Below are 16,521 nucleotides of genomic sequence, written 5' to 3' on the forward strand. Positions count from 1 at the left end.
ATTGTAAGATGTCTCTCTGCCTCATGGGGTTATTGTAAGATGTCTCTCTGCCTCATAGAGTTATTGTAAGAATCCAATGAGTTCACATTTTCCCAGGGTTTAGAGTAGTACCCAACACTGTCAGAGTACTGTGCCTTGAACTAAGCTAGCCACATAGCTTTAAATTTCTGCTCCTCCTGCCTTCCCCTCCAGAGTGCTAGGATTATAGGCATGTACCATCATGCCCAGTATATGCTGGGATTTGAACCAGCACTCAATCAACTAAGCTTTACCCCCAGCTCAATCAAACATTTTTTTTTTTTTTTGGTTTTTCAAGACAGTGTTTCTCTGTAGCTTTGGAGGCTGTCCTGGAACTCGCTCTATAGACCAGGCTGGCCTCGAACTCACAGAGATCTATTTGCCTCTGCCTCCCAAGTGCTGCGATTACAGGTGTGCACCGCCCACCACCCTGCCGAGTTTCAGGCGTGCGCCACCATCACCCAGCTCTTGCATTGTATTAAACTGTAGTGTCTCCTCTTGCAACTAACACCTTTAGAGGTGGGGCTCTTTCTTAACCCACACTGACTGCCACATACTGACTGGTTCCTCTAGGTTCAAGGGAGGAATGGTACTCAGAGGTAGAAAGGGAGGAAGAAAGAAAAGAAGGAAGGAAGGATGGAGGGAGGGAGGGAGACCAAAAGAGAGGTACAGATTCCTGGGGCAGAAAGTAGCACCTCAGATTGCTACCAGCCCAGGCGGCTCTTGTCTCAAGACACCAAGTGTCTAAGGAGAACTAAGGAAAGCAGTGAAGGCCCTGTCCTTGGTGGCAGCTGAGGCTGCCAGCAAGCAGAGAGACTGTCCAGTTCCTAACCGAGGCTGACACGGTGTAGGAACAAAGGGGTCTGTGGCCTCGGCCTGCCGTCTGGCACCTTGCAGGAAGTGAAGTCAAGTGTGACACACACCTGTCCTCTCTGGCCTTTTAACTGGCAGGGATTTAATTGCTATGTGGTGGGAGAGGTGGGCGGTCCTGGCTTTGAAAAGGCCAGGGGATTAATTGTGTGTTAATGGATGGATGTGCAGGGGTTAGGAGAGGCAGAACAGGAGAGGATGGGAGCGCCAACACAGTCTGCCTTCCCAGCCTCTTTATGTCTCCCCACAGTGTGCCTTTTTGGAAGCCAGATGGCCTAGGCTGAAATGAAAACAAATTCACTTGGGGAAGGGAAACCATACAGCATGGTTCTCACGCAGCGTGACCCCAGGAGGCATATTTGGATTCTGGGGCTGTTCTTCGTTCCTTGCATTTTCAGAGTGACTTTCCACTCTTCAGTCAGAGCATTCAGATCCTTCCAGAATTGGAGTGTTTCAGCCCGATCTCCTCGTGCCCCCGCCTAGTTCTTTTTTCCATCTTCCCAGGCCACGTGACCCTGGCCTCTGCACTGTGGCTGGTGGCTCTGTGCAAATGTCCTCTTTGATCTCATTATGCAGGATGCAGTTCAAAAGCTAGGTCTGCCAGATCTCTGTCTCTGAGATCGTCTTAGCCTGGACCATTTTACAGGCTCTCAGGGTCCTGTAAGGGATTGAGTGCATAGACTCACGCATTGGGATACTTGGTCCCCAGTTTGTGGCACTGTTTGGGGAGGTCTAGGAGGCGTGGCCTTGCTGGAGGAAGTATGCCATCGTGGGCAGCTCTGAGAGTTTAGGGACTTGCACCACTTCCGGTTTGTTCTCTGTCTGCTTCATGCCTGTGGTTGAAGCAGAACTCTTGTTTCCTGATCTAACCATCAAGTCAGGTGACCGTTGCTATGCCTCCCTTGTTTTGCTCTCATTTTCTTTATTATTGTTTTAATCATTAAGCTCTGTGAAGGACAAGGGCTACTAATTGCTTATTTACAGTGGCAATATACAATTTCTTTTTAAAATAACTATGCTTGTGTTTTGAAGTTGATAACAAGTCAGACTATTAGGTTTTACATATAAAAGGCAGTTGGTGAATGGATGCAAGTGGAACTCATGGTGGCCATATCTGAATACCTAGTTTTAAAATTCCTCCTCTGTGGGGTAAAATACATCCTCCTGGGCCAATGTCACGAGGCTTTCTCTAATGTGGCGTTTGCTTATGTTTCCAGGTGGTGGTGGTGGTGGCTGTTTCTTTTGGGGTTTTCACTTTTTGTGAAAACTCTCGGTTTCCTGCTCTAACCATCAAGTCAGCTGAGTGTTGCTATGCCTCCCTGCCATGATGGACTCTTACACCTTTGGAGCAGTAAGTCCAAATACAAAATTTCTTCTATAAATTGCCTTGGTCACCCATTTTTATCACAGCAACAGAGAAGTAACTAATACAGTGTCCAATGGATTTTTGCCTCTTTCACAAGATATAGAATCACACTTCAAGGAGAACATTTGTACGATGAAAATTTACAATTAATTTTTTTCTAATCAAATTATGAACTACTTGGACATTCCATTTTGTTTATAATTGGACATGTTTTGGCAAATCATTGTCTACTCTTTGGAATCCTGCTTGAATAAGAAGACCAACTCTGCAGATTGTTTTCAAAGATAACATGAATGAATATTAAAATTCACAATTCCTAGAGGAAATACATATTGTTAATTTTGACTTTAAAATTTTTTAAAAATGTTTGCAGAGAAACAATTGTATTCATTACATTTCTGTGATGATACAACACCATGACCAAGGCAACTTACAGACGACTTATCTGGGTTCATAGCTTCAGGGAATAAGAATTCTTCACGGGGTTGGGGATTTAGCTCAGTGCCTAGCAAGCACAAGGCCCTGGGTTCAATCCTCAGCTCAAAAAAAAAAAAGAATTCTTCATAGCAGGGAGGCATGGCAGCAGGCAGGCAGAATGGCAGCCAGAACAGGGAGCTGAGAGCTCACACCTCAGCCGCGAGGGCGGAACAGAGAGAAGGAGTGAACCGGAAGGAAGTAACGAAAGTCATGAAACTCTCAAAGCCCACCTCCAATGACGGACTTCCTCCAACAAAGCCACACCTCCTAAGCTTCCTCAGACAGGAATTAGGAACCAAGTGTTTAAGTGAATGATCATAGGGGAGACATTTTATTCAACCATCACAACAATATTTTCATTATATTTGATTTTGTACTTACTTTGTGTGTGTGTGTGTGTGTGTGTGTGTGTGTGTGTGTGTGTGTCTTCCACAGAGCACAAGTGGAGCTGGTTTTCTCCTACCATGTGGGACCCAGAGATGGAACTCAGGGTATTAGACTTGGGGGTAGGAGCTGAGCCATGTTGCCAGCTATCTTTTGTTTTTAACGTTGTAAGCTCCTCAGCTCTATAAACACCTGTAAAACTGCTAGACCAAGGCTCTGGCTCCTAACCCATAAAGGGACAGAGCCCTGCACAAACATCCAGCAAAAGACTGTTTTTAAAAGTGTGTCTTCTATAAACCCAAGTCTCTCTGAACCTCTTGTGGAGAGCTAACTGATTTTATAAAATCACATTGAGTCTTTGATTCAATAGCCAGCTACCAGCTAAAGGCAGAAATGCACAGGACATGGTCACACTCTAACAAAAAGAAAATACAATGGTAAACTTGTAAGCACCAAATAATATATTGTGGAAACACAGAAATCCAAATATAAGGAGATATTTTATGCAATCATGGTAATACTTATAAGACATACTTTATGTACTGGTAGAATAAGAATACACAAACAGGAAAAGGTTCAGGAGATTTGAAAAACAAAATGGCAAAGTTGATGAAGTAAATATTTAGAGAATGATGCTAAATATGTACAATAAATAGTTAAGTATTTAAATATTGTACCGTAATTGTGAGTTTCCACAAAGCAGAATCCATAAAGGAGCCATGCTGTGGTCGAGTATTCTGTGACAGAGCAGTACAGGCATTGCAGGCCATCAACAAAGGATCTGTGAGCTTAGTTAGTGTGAAGAGGATAGATGGAAAGGCATCACCCTGGAGCCCTGGTGTCTGGAAGTGCTTTGTGCGAAAGTTCATCTGTGAGGAGCAAGTACAAGTATCTGAGTCAGTGGCATGGGCTTACACAGAAACAAAAAGTGAAAACCCCAAAAGAAACAGCCACCACCACCTGGAAACATAAGCAAACGCCACATTAGAGAAAGCCTCGTGACATCGGCCCAGGAGGATGTATTTTACCCCACAGAGGAGGAATTTTAAAACTAGGTATTCAGATATGGCCACCATGAGTTCCACTTGCATCCATTCACCAACTGCCTTTTATATGTAAAACCTAATAGTCTGACTTGTTATCAACTTCAAAACACAAGCATAGTTATTTTAAAAAGAAATTGCATATTGCCACTGTAAATAAGCAATTAGTAGCCCTTGTCCTTCACAGAGCTTAATGATTAAAACAATAATAAAGAAAATGAGAGCAAAACAAGGTCACTTCATTCTGGTTGTATATTGTAGGTGGTAGCCAGTACCTTCACCGCTATCCTGCCTTAAAACCATAAATTCATAATGTGTAGGTACTCATTGGTTATTCACATTTGAAAAGAGACAGGGAAGCAGAGATAAGAATCTCTCATGGCAGAATCACCCTTCCTTCTGAACAGCCCACTGTTAAGCTCACAGGGACAACCCTTTGGTGACCAGGGCTTCTGTGTATGTCAGGTAAAGCAGAGTCCACAATCACAGAAGCCCCTTAGTTAACAGGGCTAGGGTGAGGACTTAATGAGTCTGGATCCTTTTCTGGATCATAGCCGATGATCAGTAAGTGCCTATGGCTACGCTTAGGATCTGACATGTTCCCAAAGGCTCATGGGTAAACCTCTCTGAGGTGGGGTCTAAAGGAAAGAAGACATTAAAGCCTTCCTGCCCCTCTTTCCTTCCAGCCTCCATGAGGTGAAGAGGTTCCCTCTACCTTACACTCATTCCAGGGCATATGCTGTGTCACAGTGACAGGCCTGGATCCGCCTGGCCATGGGTTGGAACCCCTCAGAGTGTAAGCTAGTAGGACTCTTTGTATTTTGTGCTGATTTATCTCAGTGTCTGTTACAGTATTGGGAAGCTGGCATCTATTATAGAAGTGCCTCTATAACAGACGAAGAATTTTGCTGTATCTTTTACATACATGACTTAATAATCTTCATAGCAGCCCAATGGGGTCTGAACTACTGTTGTAGACGACAAAGTAAGGTTGGTGAGCGTTACATTTATTGCCCAGGCTAACAGGTTCTAGCCTGCAAACAAGAATCAGAACTTTAGTTCAAACTTCCCTGGCTATAATACTCTCAGGACCAGTTCTGGAAACCTCTTCTGTTCCAATACATTCTAATAGTCATTTGTTTTTCTCCTATATTATCATAAGCTTTTCCTTTTTAAGAGACATTTTTATTTGTATATCTCAAGATTTTCATATATACTTGTAATGTATTCCACCATATTATCTTCCCTCACTCCTCCTGGAAGCCTCTGACCAACCAAGTTCACGTTCATGTGCCCCACCCCTAATCTACCAAATCTAATTAGTGTTACCCATATACCCGTGCGAGTGGGGCTGTCCGTAACTGAAGAATGGGCAATCTACCAGGGGCCACACCCCTAAACAAAACTTACTTTCCCTTTCCCTTGCAGTCATCAACTGTCAATAGCTCCTCAGCTAGGGGAGCTTTTGGGTCCCTTCCTCATCCTTGTTGGAATGCTGACTGGATTGATCTTGTTTAGGCAACCACAGGTACTGTGAGTTCATGGGTGCAACCATTCTCCCATGCCTGGAAGACACTGTTTTGCCTCAGTCCTCCATGATCTTAGAGCTTTTCACCCCTTCTTCAGCATCATAATAATGTGGGCTATTTGTACTCTGTGTGAAAGTGTATTGTTGTGACTGCTGTAATTAAAAAGCTGAACAGTCAATAGCTAGTTAGGAGGTATAGGCAGGATTTCCCAGGAGGGAAAGGAAGAGGAGGAGGAATCTAGGCGTACAGAAGCCAGGAGACACAGAGAGAAAATAGGAGGTACAAGATGGAAGAGAGGTAATGCCACAATGAAAGAATGTACATTAATATAAATGGGTTAATTTAAGTTATAAGAGTTAGTTAGGAACAAGCCTAAGCTATAGGCCAAACTTTTACAATTAGTAGAAAGTCTCTATGTCATTATTTGTGAGCTGGCGGCCCAAAGAAAAAAATCCTACTACACCACGATGATCCCTGAACCTTGGGAGAAGGGTGTGCAATGTAGATGTCCCTTTATTACCAAGCCCTTCACAGACACTTGTTCTCTGCACTTTACCTGGTGTGAGTCTCCTGATTAGCTGCTATCCATGGCACCAAGATAACTCTGTGATGAGGACTGAGAGCTATACTCATCTGTGGGTACTGAGATATGTATCCAACCTTTAAAAAGAGATACTATTTAATGAAGGAGATTAGCATGACTACCATTATCAAGGAGAAAGAAGAGAGGAAAAATATCCAAATTTGATGATCACTACTTGGTTGGGTAATTATTTCGATTCTGTACTAGGATCATTGTTTAAGACACCTGTAGGTGAATGTTCAATTACTTTAGCAAAGAGGGTGGGAGATTGCAAGTCTTAAATTACACAGTTGAACCTATAACCTCCTTCCTGGGGGTTATCTGAATGAATCCAAAACTGAGGGATGGACTGTTTTTATCTAATGAACCTCAAGAAGTATTTGGCTCATCTTGTCTTTGTCCCTGTGTCAAATGCTAAGAGCTGGGGGAAGTGCTCTGGGTGAGAAACGCAGCCTGCCCTGGCCTGTTGGAGATCTCCACTCTGACCTAACCTCCAGCTGCCTCCTGACTTCTAATTTTAGTGCTACTGACCCTGTGCCCAGGTGTCTCATCTGTTTCTTTACTTGAGTTAGCTCTCACTAAAGAGTTAACTAATAGTTAAGGTATATTGGATGTGTTTTCACAACAATCTACCATAGAGACCTCCGCAGCGGAGCTAGAGAGGTGGTTCAGCAGTCAGGAACACTTGTTGCTCTTGCACAGGACCCTGGTTCGGTTCCCAGGACCTACACAGCAGCTCATAACTGTCTGTAATTCCAGTTCCAGAGGACCTGAGCCCTTTTCAGTCCTCCACTGGTACTGAATGTGCATAGTTCACTACATAAAATAAAAGTAAATAAAACTTTAAAAACCCTCACTGTATGTGTCAATGTGTTTGCATAAGGTAGACTAACACCCCCTCATCTCCCACCCCCCCCCCTCGCACCAGCCCCCTTTCTTTGAAACAGGTCTTGGTAACCCAGGCTGACCTTGAACTCACTGTTTAGCCAAGTATGACTTTGAACTTCTGATCCTACCACTTCTGCCTGTGAATGTTGTGTTTACAAGTGTGAGTCACCATGCTGGGTTTATGGGGGTACTGGGAGTCTGTCCCAGAGCCTCCTGCATGCTAGGCAAGCACTCTATTGCTGAGATAGACTCCAGGCCTTGCTTTTTCATTTTAATAAGTTTCCTGAACCATCTTCAGGACTCCACAGGAATGTTGAATGATTGCTGTAAAAAGCTGGAGAGTCTCCATGCCTGTTGGAAACCTGAGTTTTCCTTTGTTTTCGGTAAATCTGACTATTTAGGCTATTTGAAAGGTAGCCTACCTTATTGATTTCAGTTAATTTGTGTGTGTGTGTGTGTGTGTGTGTGTTTACAAATGAACTTAAATTCTTCTGAGAAGATGGAATATGAGTACAGCAACTAATGACTTCACTAACATAAAAAATGCACCCTGATTCTCCTTGCCATCTCCCCTCCATCATTTCCTAGACTGCCTGGTCCCTGAGCTCCCGTGCACAGGCCTGAAAAATCTCTTCAATGTGTTTTATTGAACCATTCAAGTGAGTGCTTTGCTACCATTCTATGAATGAAAAACCCCATAAAATGGAGGCTGTTGATCTTTGGTCCTCTTCCTGTCTCTCTGAGCTCTCTATTCCATGCTAGCTTGACTTTCCTAGCAGGGACTAATCTTGAAAGGATCAGGAACAGGACTCAGGGACAAAGGCTCAAAAGGGACTGGGAACCTGCAGGTCACTGAGCTGAAAGCAGAAGCCAGTGGTTACACAAGGGTCCTATGTACGTATGCAGAAGAACAGAGCCACCCAGTTGTCCCAAGACTGAGGCCAAGACAGTCAGCTGTGAGCTTAGCCTTCCATGAACAATCAGGATCACAACTCTGCATGACCTGTGGCATCAACCATGCCCCTCTGCAGGCTGAGGGCTCCCTGCAAACACAGGCCACACCAGGGCTTTTACTTCCATTTTGTGAATACCAACTGAAGTCAAGCCCGATTTCCAGTTGTAGTTGAGGCTGTTACATCGCCACTTGGTTCCTATTAGACTCAAGTTAGTTGGTCTCTTCCTGGAAAGGCACCTGTTCTCAGGGGCTGTAGGAAAGATGTCTTCCTCCTCACCTTCTACTCTGAGGAGCACATCTTTCCCCAGGTATGGAAGGACTTGACTGACAATAACAGGAGCCTGCTCCCCAATGTAGTGTCATTGATATCGTCCCAAGAACCATCAAAAATACCTGGGCCTGGGGTTCTTGGCCCAACCCCATGACTGAATGATGGTGATGGGGAACTGTCATGGACTGTAGTGTAGGGAGCTTCTCTTGAAGATCTCTTCTCTATCTCCCCTTTGAACATCTTTCTATGTCGTATCTAGCTGAAAGAGGTTATGGACAAGTCCATTCAAACCTTGGAATGTGATTTCCAGACTTTTCAGTCTAAGGACCCTTCGTAGTCTAAAGATAATTGTTTGATATGCAGGTGCCTTTGAGTATTTGCTATTTGAGAAGATGAAAATGAAAAAGAAATGTAAGATTTATTTACCTAGGAAGAACAGAAGTGAATGTGTTTCCATCTAATTTTAATGAAAATAGCTATTTTAAACAACAACAACAACAACAACAACAACAAAATCTGCACTGAATTCAGTTGCCTCGCTTCAGGATTTCTTGCAAATCTCTTTGATGTCTGGGTTGATAGAAGCCACCTGGATTTTGCCTCTTCATTTAGCTTCTGTGATATCACATGCTCTGGAGTCTCTGGGAAACACTATGTCCCTGCGAGAAAGTGAGTCCCTAAAAGGCAAACATCACCCAAACACTTTTGGAAAAGAGTGTTGACTCCACAGATACCCCGAAAAGGTTCTGGTACCCCCAAAATCCCAGGGCCACATTTTGAGAGCATTGCTCCACTGTATATTTTTCCTCCTCCACAGTGAGTGCTAGGAAACAAGACCTTTGGGAAATCAGATTGACCAGTCCCTTCTAGTAGTCCAAAGAGTCAATGTGTCCTCCATCAGCTTTTAATTTAACTCATTACACGTCAGAGCTCATTTTTCCTCTCTTCCCCTCTTTTCACCCTTGGAACACCTGACTTATACCCTCCAGTGTGCAGCTCCACAATGCCAAGTGACTGGCTTTCTCTGTGCTACCCAAATCCTGGGATGGACTCTGACTGGCTCACCTTGAGATGGTCTGCTGTGGTAAAAGATTAGGGTCAGGATCGAGTCTGTGATCGCACTCATTCGAGTGAAGTGATCCCCATTGGGCCAAGCAACAGAGACCACGGAGTTAGGACCACATAAAGTCCAGGTTTCAAGTGAGGTAGTGGCAATTGTTTGCAGTTGGCCTCATCAGCAGGTGTATGCCTGTGACTTCTGTGTGTCCACGTGTGGTTTGTGTGTGATGAGGATTAAGAGAGGTCAGGTGAATCTGGAATCATCCGCCTAAGCTGTTTATCAAATCTCCCCCATCATTCTTTCCAATTTCCTTCTCTATCATGCCACCTCAGCAAGGACCTTAAATTTCCCTCGGTTGGGAAACCCGAGGCCCCTTCTTGCTAGGGACTCTTGGGATAGCCAGTTGCCCCATGACCTTAGAAGATTCTAAATGACAGCTCCCCACCCCAACTCCCAACTTCCAAGCGCCTTCCCCATCTAGCATCCTGTTGATGGCAGGAGTTCCTGGAATTTAGAAATGCCAAGAACAAAAGACAACAGTGAGAAGCAGTCTTTAGCACCCCTCCCTAGGGGGTGTTCAAGAGGACCTCAGGGCTCTGTGCTGCTGTCAATCTCTCCTCACCATCTGTGCCTTTTGTTTACAGTGCAGTTGATTCAAATCTGCTTTGTTTACCCTCGCTGTTTCAAGTTCAATAATAAGGGGAAATGAGCTTTAGGACTTCCACGGCAGACCCAATGGCCTGAACTCAAGCAGAATCCTTCGTGTTGGAGTCCTCCCACTACGCCCCACGTTCTTGCTTGAAACCAGCAGGGCCGTGTTCTGTGCTGCAGCCTCTGGGGAGCTGAAGTTGATCCCAAAGATCACGCCCCAATAATGCACCAGCCAGTTACACTCCAGTAAAACTTAGCGTGAGGCAGGGGAAGGAGTCTTTGCTAAGCCTCGTGGCACAGGCCTGTAATCTCCTCGGTAGGCTGAGGCAGGAAAAGCACAAGTTCGAGAGCTGTCTGGTTTACAGAGTGAGTTGAGAGCCAGCTTTTGCAACTTAGTGAGACCTGGTCTCAAGATAAAAAGTTAAAAGAGGACCAGGGACATAAATGGTAGGGTAACTACTAAGCATGAGATCATAAATGTAATCCCTTTCACATTGCCACAATATATACGGAACAGGGAACATTTCATAGTCTTTGGTGATGAGGGAATAATCATAACTAAATGTTATTGACATTGCTGTCAGGCAGGCTCTATAAGCACGAGGTAGTGGATGCTCTTGCTATTATCACCTTATGGGGAAGCCTGGCACCCCTGGGAAACTAGGCTTGGCCGCCTGTCCTCTGTAGGTCAGTTAAAGGGACAGGTAATCATGAAAGGCAGAGAAAGGAGGAAAGGAGACATTCGCTGTGACATCCTAGGAAGAGGAACAAATAAACCAGAGTGGAGTTTAAGCTTAAATAGGAAGCAAGCGGCATGCATAACTCAGCAGTGCTGGTCAAGGTGTGATCCTGCCCCTCACTGACCAGCCATAGTGGCAGCTCCAGTTTCTCCTGGGAGGAGATCTGATAGGTCATTAGAACTGTGTGAAATCTCTTTCTGGGACATAGACTTTCGACTTTCCCTCTGGTTGGCACCAGAACCCCAGGCTTTTCCTTCTAGTGTGGACTCCTGCGTGTGTGTGTGTGTGTGTGTGTGTGTGTGTGTGTGTGTGTGTGTGTGGCTGTTCTTGCCGTCCATTGTCTCGACAGTCTGATGGCTGTAGGGAGGAGCACAAGTATCTCTCTCTAGAACATCTTCTCTCCTGCCAGGATGTTTAGTGCTTTGCTCTAAGCATCCTCCTCCCCTTCCCACTGGCAGATAAGCTATATCCAGGCTTCCTCTTCACTGTGGGCTCTGCAACAGCTGGATTCACAGGAATGCTCAGGAAGTGGTTCTGAGTGAGTGTATGGAGGGACTTGCTGTGTGGTATATACTTGTTGACTTACAGAGGTTTTTGAGGGGGACCTGAGAGCTCCCATAATTTCTCATTTCCCTCATTCTTCCCAGGAGAAATCAGGCTACCCACCATTGGAGGAAATGCTATTTTCTCCACTTAACACAATATCCTCTCCTTACTTTATGAACACAGAGTACGTTGCATTCAATGCTGGAGCTAGGCCAGTGGGTTAGCCCTAGTCCCTGTTCTCAGAGTACATTCTATGGAGTCATCATTTAGGGGTTGGTCACAAGTTGTTATTGGTAACGGTCAGAAAAAAAAAAAACTGAAAAAAGGAGATTAGATTCAGAGATCTTGTTCTGAAAAAAAAAAGGGGGAGATATAGAAATGATAGGATAAAAGGGTAGATTATTGAATCTACTTTTAAACCAAAAAAAAAAAAAAAAAAAAACCAAACAACTACTATTCTTAAATATTTTACATTGGTATGGATTTTTGTATATTGATACAAATTTGAGATTATTGTTGTTATATTGTGTATATGTTTCTACTCTTGTTTAAGATATTTTTGTATATTGATACAAATTCAAGGTTCTTTTTGTTAGAACATATGTTTCTACTCTTGTTCAAGGTATTGTTCCTATACAGCTCATTTAACAATGTAATGTAAATTTCTAGTCCTTGAAAATTATTATTTCAAACTATTTAGGATAACAAAGAAATTTGGGTTAGTAGTTAGTCACCTATTACAATCAAACTTGTAGTCATATTAGGTATGTTTTCAAGGCCTACACAGATACATTTAGATAGATGGTCTTCAAACACTTCAAATACCTACCAAATATGGCATTTAGTGTGTTTAATAATGTAAGGCTTTTCATGACAGTGAGCCACATCTGCTCCTGACAGCACCAATCTACCTCAAAGAAGATGATGGGCATCAAAGAAACTCCACATGGAGTTTGTTTTCTTTATGGCAAAAGCTAGCCATGTGGGCAAAGAAACTGCCCTTGCCTCAATTGCTGACAGTTACTGTTTAAACTGGACCAGCAGGATGTAACAAAGGTGGTTGCTGAACTTTGCCAAGACAAGGTGGGACAGTCCTTCAAAATTCCCTGCTTCACAGGAAAGTCTGTCATATCTTTGGACTGTAGACCAAAGATGGATGCCCCAATGTTACAGAGAAACTTTGGGTGACTGTCCAGGCAGGGAGATGTCCCTGTCTTTAGGTAACAGTTCACCCTTCTGGTGTCTTTGACAGAATTGAAGACTGGATAGTCACAGTTATAGTTTTCCTTAGTTATGATAAAAAGTAAATTAGATACAAAACTTTAGACTCACCAAGATAAGACAGATAATTGAGTATTTTCTCTAATTTTGTCAAATACAAATGGACTGGATATTTTTACTGTAATTCTTACTTAATAACTGTCTTGTTATATATATAGTTTTACTATATTAAGTTTAAAACCTTCCCTTTTAATTACAAAAAAGAAAAAGAAAAATTCTTTTCTACACTATGAATATGTATTACTCTCATTGGTTAATAAAAATCTGACAGGCCGGTAGCTGGGAAGGAAGTTAGGCAGGAAAGTCAAGCTGAGAATGGTGGGAAGACAGAAGGAGGAGTCCAAGAAGATGCCAGCCAGCTGCCAAGTAAGCAGGACATGTGAAAAATTGAGGTAATAAGCCATGAGGCATGTGGCAAAGCATAAATAGAAATATGGCTTAATTTAAATGTAAGAGTTATCTGGTAACAAGCCTGAGCTATTAGCCAATCATTTATAATTCATATTCAGCCTTTGAGTTGGTTATTTGGGACTGGGCAGTTGGGACAGGAAATGTCTGTTTATGCTGGGGTGTGCTGGAACAAGCAATGATCACAATTCCATGTGACAAATGCTAGGATGGTTTTTTGGTGACCTTTCTCATCCAGGACCCAATACCTGGCAAGAAGCGACTTAAGGAATAATAGATTCATTTTGGCTCACAGTTGAAGGGGATATAGGTTCATGGCAGGGAAGGCATGGGAGCCCATGGGAGGTTTTTGCTCACTGTTCAATGGGGAAGCAAAGAGAAGACACAAAGCAGGTCCAGATTATCCATCCTAAAGGGCTGACCCCCTCTCTTCCACCATGACCCACTTCTACTAGTGAGTCTTCTTAACAGTTCCACACTCTCCCAAAACAGTGTCAGCAGCACAAGCACATTAGTCCATGAGGGGCATTTCATACATACAAACCATAGCATGGACAGGTGCTTTAGGATAACACAGAGCACATCTGGCTCTCCTATGAAATGGAGGCACAGGGATAGAGAAGAGGCTATCTGGGATAGCTTCCTGGAAGAAGTGGCCTGATGAAAGGTGTTGTGGAGGCAAATCATCCAGGTAAGAGTAAGATAGGAGGTCCTAGATCCATAGAAGCACAACTTGTCTTCTTGGCAAATAGAAGACATATTCTAGTGTTATTTCTAGACAACTTCCTGGTAATTAAATAGCATTCTCTTCCGATGTGGGAATGGAGGAAGGAATGAGGATGTCCTCATAGCTGTGGTTTCACATCATCTGCACCGTCTTTCTGTTAGTTAATAAGACACGGTGTTGGGAGCCTCAAAAATGGCCCCACTATCAGAATGGTTCTTGAGTAGCGGTGGATAACTGCAGCCGGCCTGTTGCGTCCTGGTGTGAGAATGGGATGGTGTTATGCTATAAGAGGTGGGGAAGGTCTCAGGTTCTAAGAGCCAGGGAGAGAAGAGGAGGGGAGTCTGCTAAGGTCTGGGCAACTGTCTTCCAAAGGCCTGGGGTGTGGTCTCTGGTACTGGGCTGTAGTGGGGCCTATAAGAGGTGGAGGATGGCAGGACTTTCTCACATCTCTGGAGACGTGGCCTTTGAGGGGCATCTGGGGACTCAGACCCTTCTTCTCTTCTGCATCTGAAACACAAGACATAGTTTTGCCATACATCGCTGTCATAATATGCTTATTTGTTACCTCCTTTACAAGGCAGCCGGGTCTGGACCCTCCTAGACTGGGGGCCCAAATAAGTCCTTTCCCTTAACAAACTGATTATTTTAGCCATTTAAACTTTTTACTTATATTTATTTGTGTATGAGTGTGTATGTGTGTTTGTGTTTATATGTGTGTGTGTGAGGGATGTGTGTGGAATGAGTGTGCATGCACAACACATGTGTGGAGTTCAGAGGACAACCTGCAGGAGTTGGCTCCTTCCTCTATCATGTGGGTCTCAGGAATTGAACTCCAGTTGTCAGCCTTTGCCACAAGCACCTTTACCCACTGAACCACCTTGCTGGCCCTTTCTCAACCATTTTAATAGCAATGGAAAGTTGGCTAGCGTAAGACCTAGGGAGGTGGGCAGAATGTGTCTGAGTTATGTCATATGTCATTGTGGAGCAAGGAGTTATGGAGAAGTGGCCAGGTAGTAGGGTTGGATTGGATAGCGGACTTGGCTAAGCATGTGGGAGGTAGGTCAGCGTTGGACTTGAAGGACCTGCGCCGGCCATGAAGAGATCTCTAATCCCTTAAAAACCTCCGAGAGGGGGCTGCTGGGTGACACAACATACTCCCAGGTGCCTGGCCTCCTGTTGAGTAGGGACTGAAATCTAGCCCTCTCTTAGCAAGGGGACAGCTTTCTCTCTGCGCATGGTCTGTGCTAGTGATTTCCAGGACCCAGAGAGACCCACTTCTATAAAAGAAAAAGGTGTGGATCAGTAAGGATGGGACAAGAGAGAGGAAGACAGACTCCTAGACACTGGGAGCCAAGCACAAAATTATATTTAACTGTTTTCTCATACTTCATCTCCAGCTCCTAGAATAGGCCTGCCAAAGACGTCCATGTTAGTACTGGTTGAAAAGATGGATAAGCCAGGCGGTGGTGGCACACACCTTTAATCCCAGCACTCGGGAGGCAGAGGCAGGCGGATCTTTGTGAGTTTGAGGCCAGCCTGGGCTACTGAGCGAGTTCCAAAAAAGGAGCAAAGCTACACAGAGAAACCCTGTCTCGAAAAACAAAAACAAAACAAAACAAAAACAGAGAAAGAAAAGACGGGTAAATAAACTGGCAGGTCAGTATGCGGACTCTGGCCTTGGGAAGGAGTGGAGTGCCTACAGATGTTGGTGAAGTGTTCTAAGGGCTGTGGTCAGAAAGTCCAGCGTAAGCTGTCCCTCTTTGTATGAGGATAAGACCCGGCACACAGAGTGGGAAGGCTGTAGCTGCCTGCCGATCCCGTTCAGGGAGCCAGACACAGAACAAGGCTGGTCGCTTGGGCCTCTGTCCTGACAATTGCAGTCCCTGGAGTCAAGAGTCACACAGTGCCAGTTTGGGGGTCAGCAGCACTGATGCCACCACTTCCTGTACCCAAGACCCTTGGGGATGCCACTTCGCCTCTCTGGACTATCCTTATCCAGAGACTAAGAAGGATCACAGAATCCAGGGGCTGAGGGTCGGTTGGTTGATTGCACGCTTTCATTTTTTTTTTTTTTTTACTGTTGTTATATATTTTTTTTAAAAAAGCACAAGATTAAATGTACTGCTTTGGCCATTTTGACTTGTACAATTCAGTCATGTGATCAATGTCCAGGTTACTGTGAATCACAGAGAACTGAGCTTTTAAAGAGAAAGTTTAATGACACGAAGCAGCTTATATGTTTTGTCTGATAGCTCGTGAAAATTCTGAGCTGTGGGTGATTGAAATCCCTCCTTGGGGTGGGATTTGCTTTTCTTCTACCCCTGCTTAGCAGGTAAAAAGACCAGGCCGTCAATCAGGTCTGTCTTGTGTTTGAAAGCAGAGAGGAGAAAAGCAGGAAGGTTTCCTCTTGTTTGTGGATTTGCAGATCCAGGACCATATGTTTACCAAATAGAGTATCCGATCCACGCTCCGCTGTGCAGAAGGGGTGGCCTTGCAGTCCGCTGGAGCTTTTCCAAGTTCTTCACATCAAAGCAAACACTTCTGGCGTTCTTACAGAAAGAAAGTGATGGGAGCAAATTTTAATCGCTCCATTTCCTATTTTTTCGGAGCAAATTTTAATCGCTTTATTTCCTATTTTTCGTGCTTTCTAGGTGACATGAGATTTCCCTTCTCAAGGTTTTTAGAAAACTTTAACCCGATTACCAAAGAAAAGCAAACACAAAG

Source organism: Onychomys torridus, chromosome 10, assembly GCF_903995425.1.
Source record: "Onychomys torridus chromosome 10, mOncTor1.1, whole genome shotgun sequence".
Taxonomy (NCBI): domain Eukaryota; kingdom Metazoa; phylum Chordata; class Mammalia; order Rodentia; family Cricetidae; genus Onychomys; species Onychomys torridus.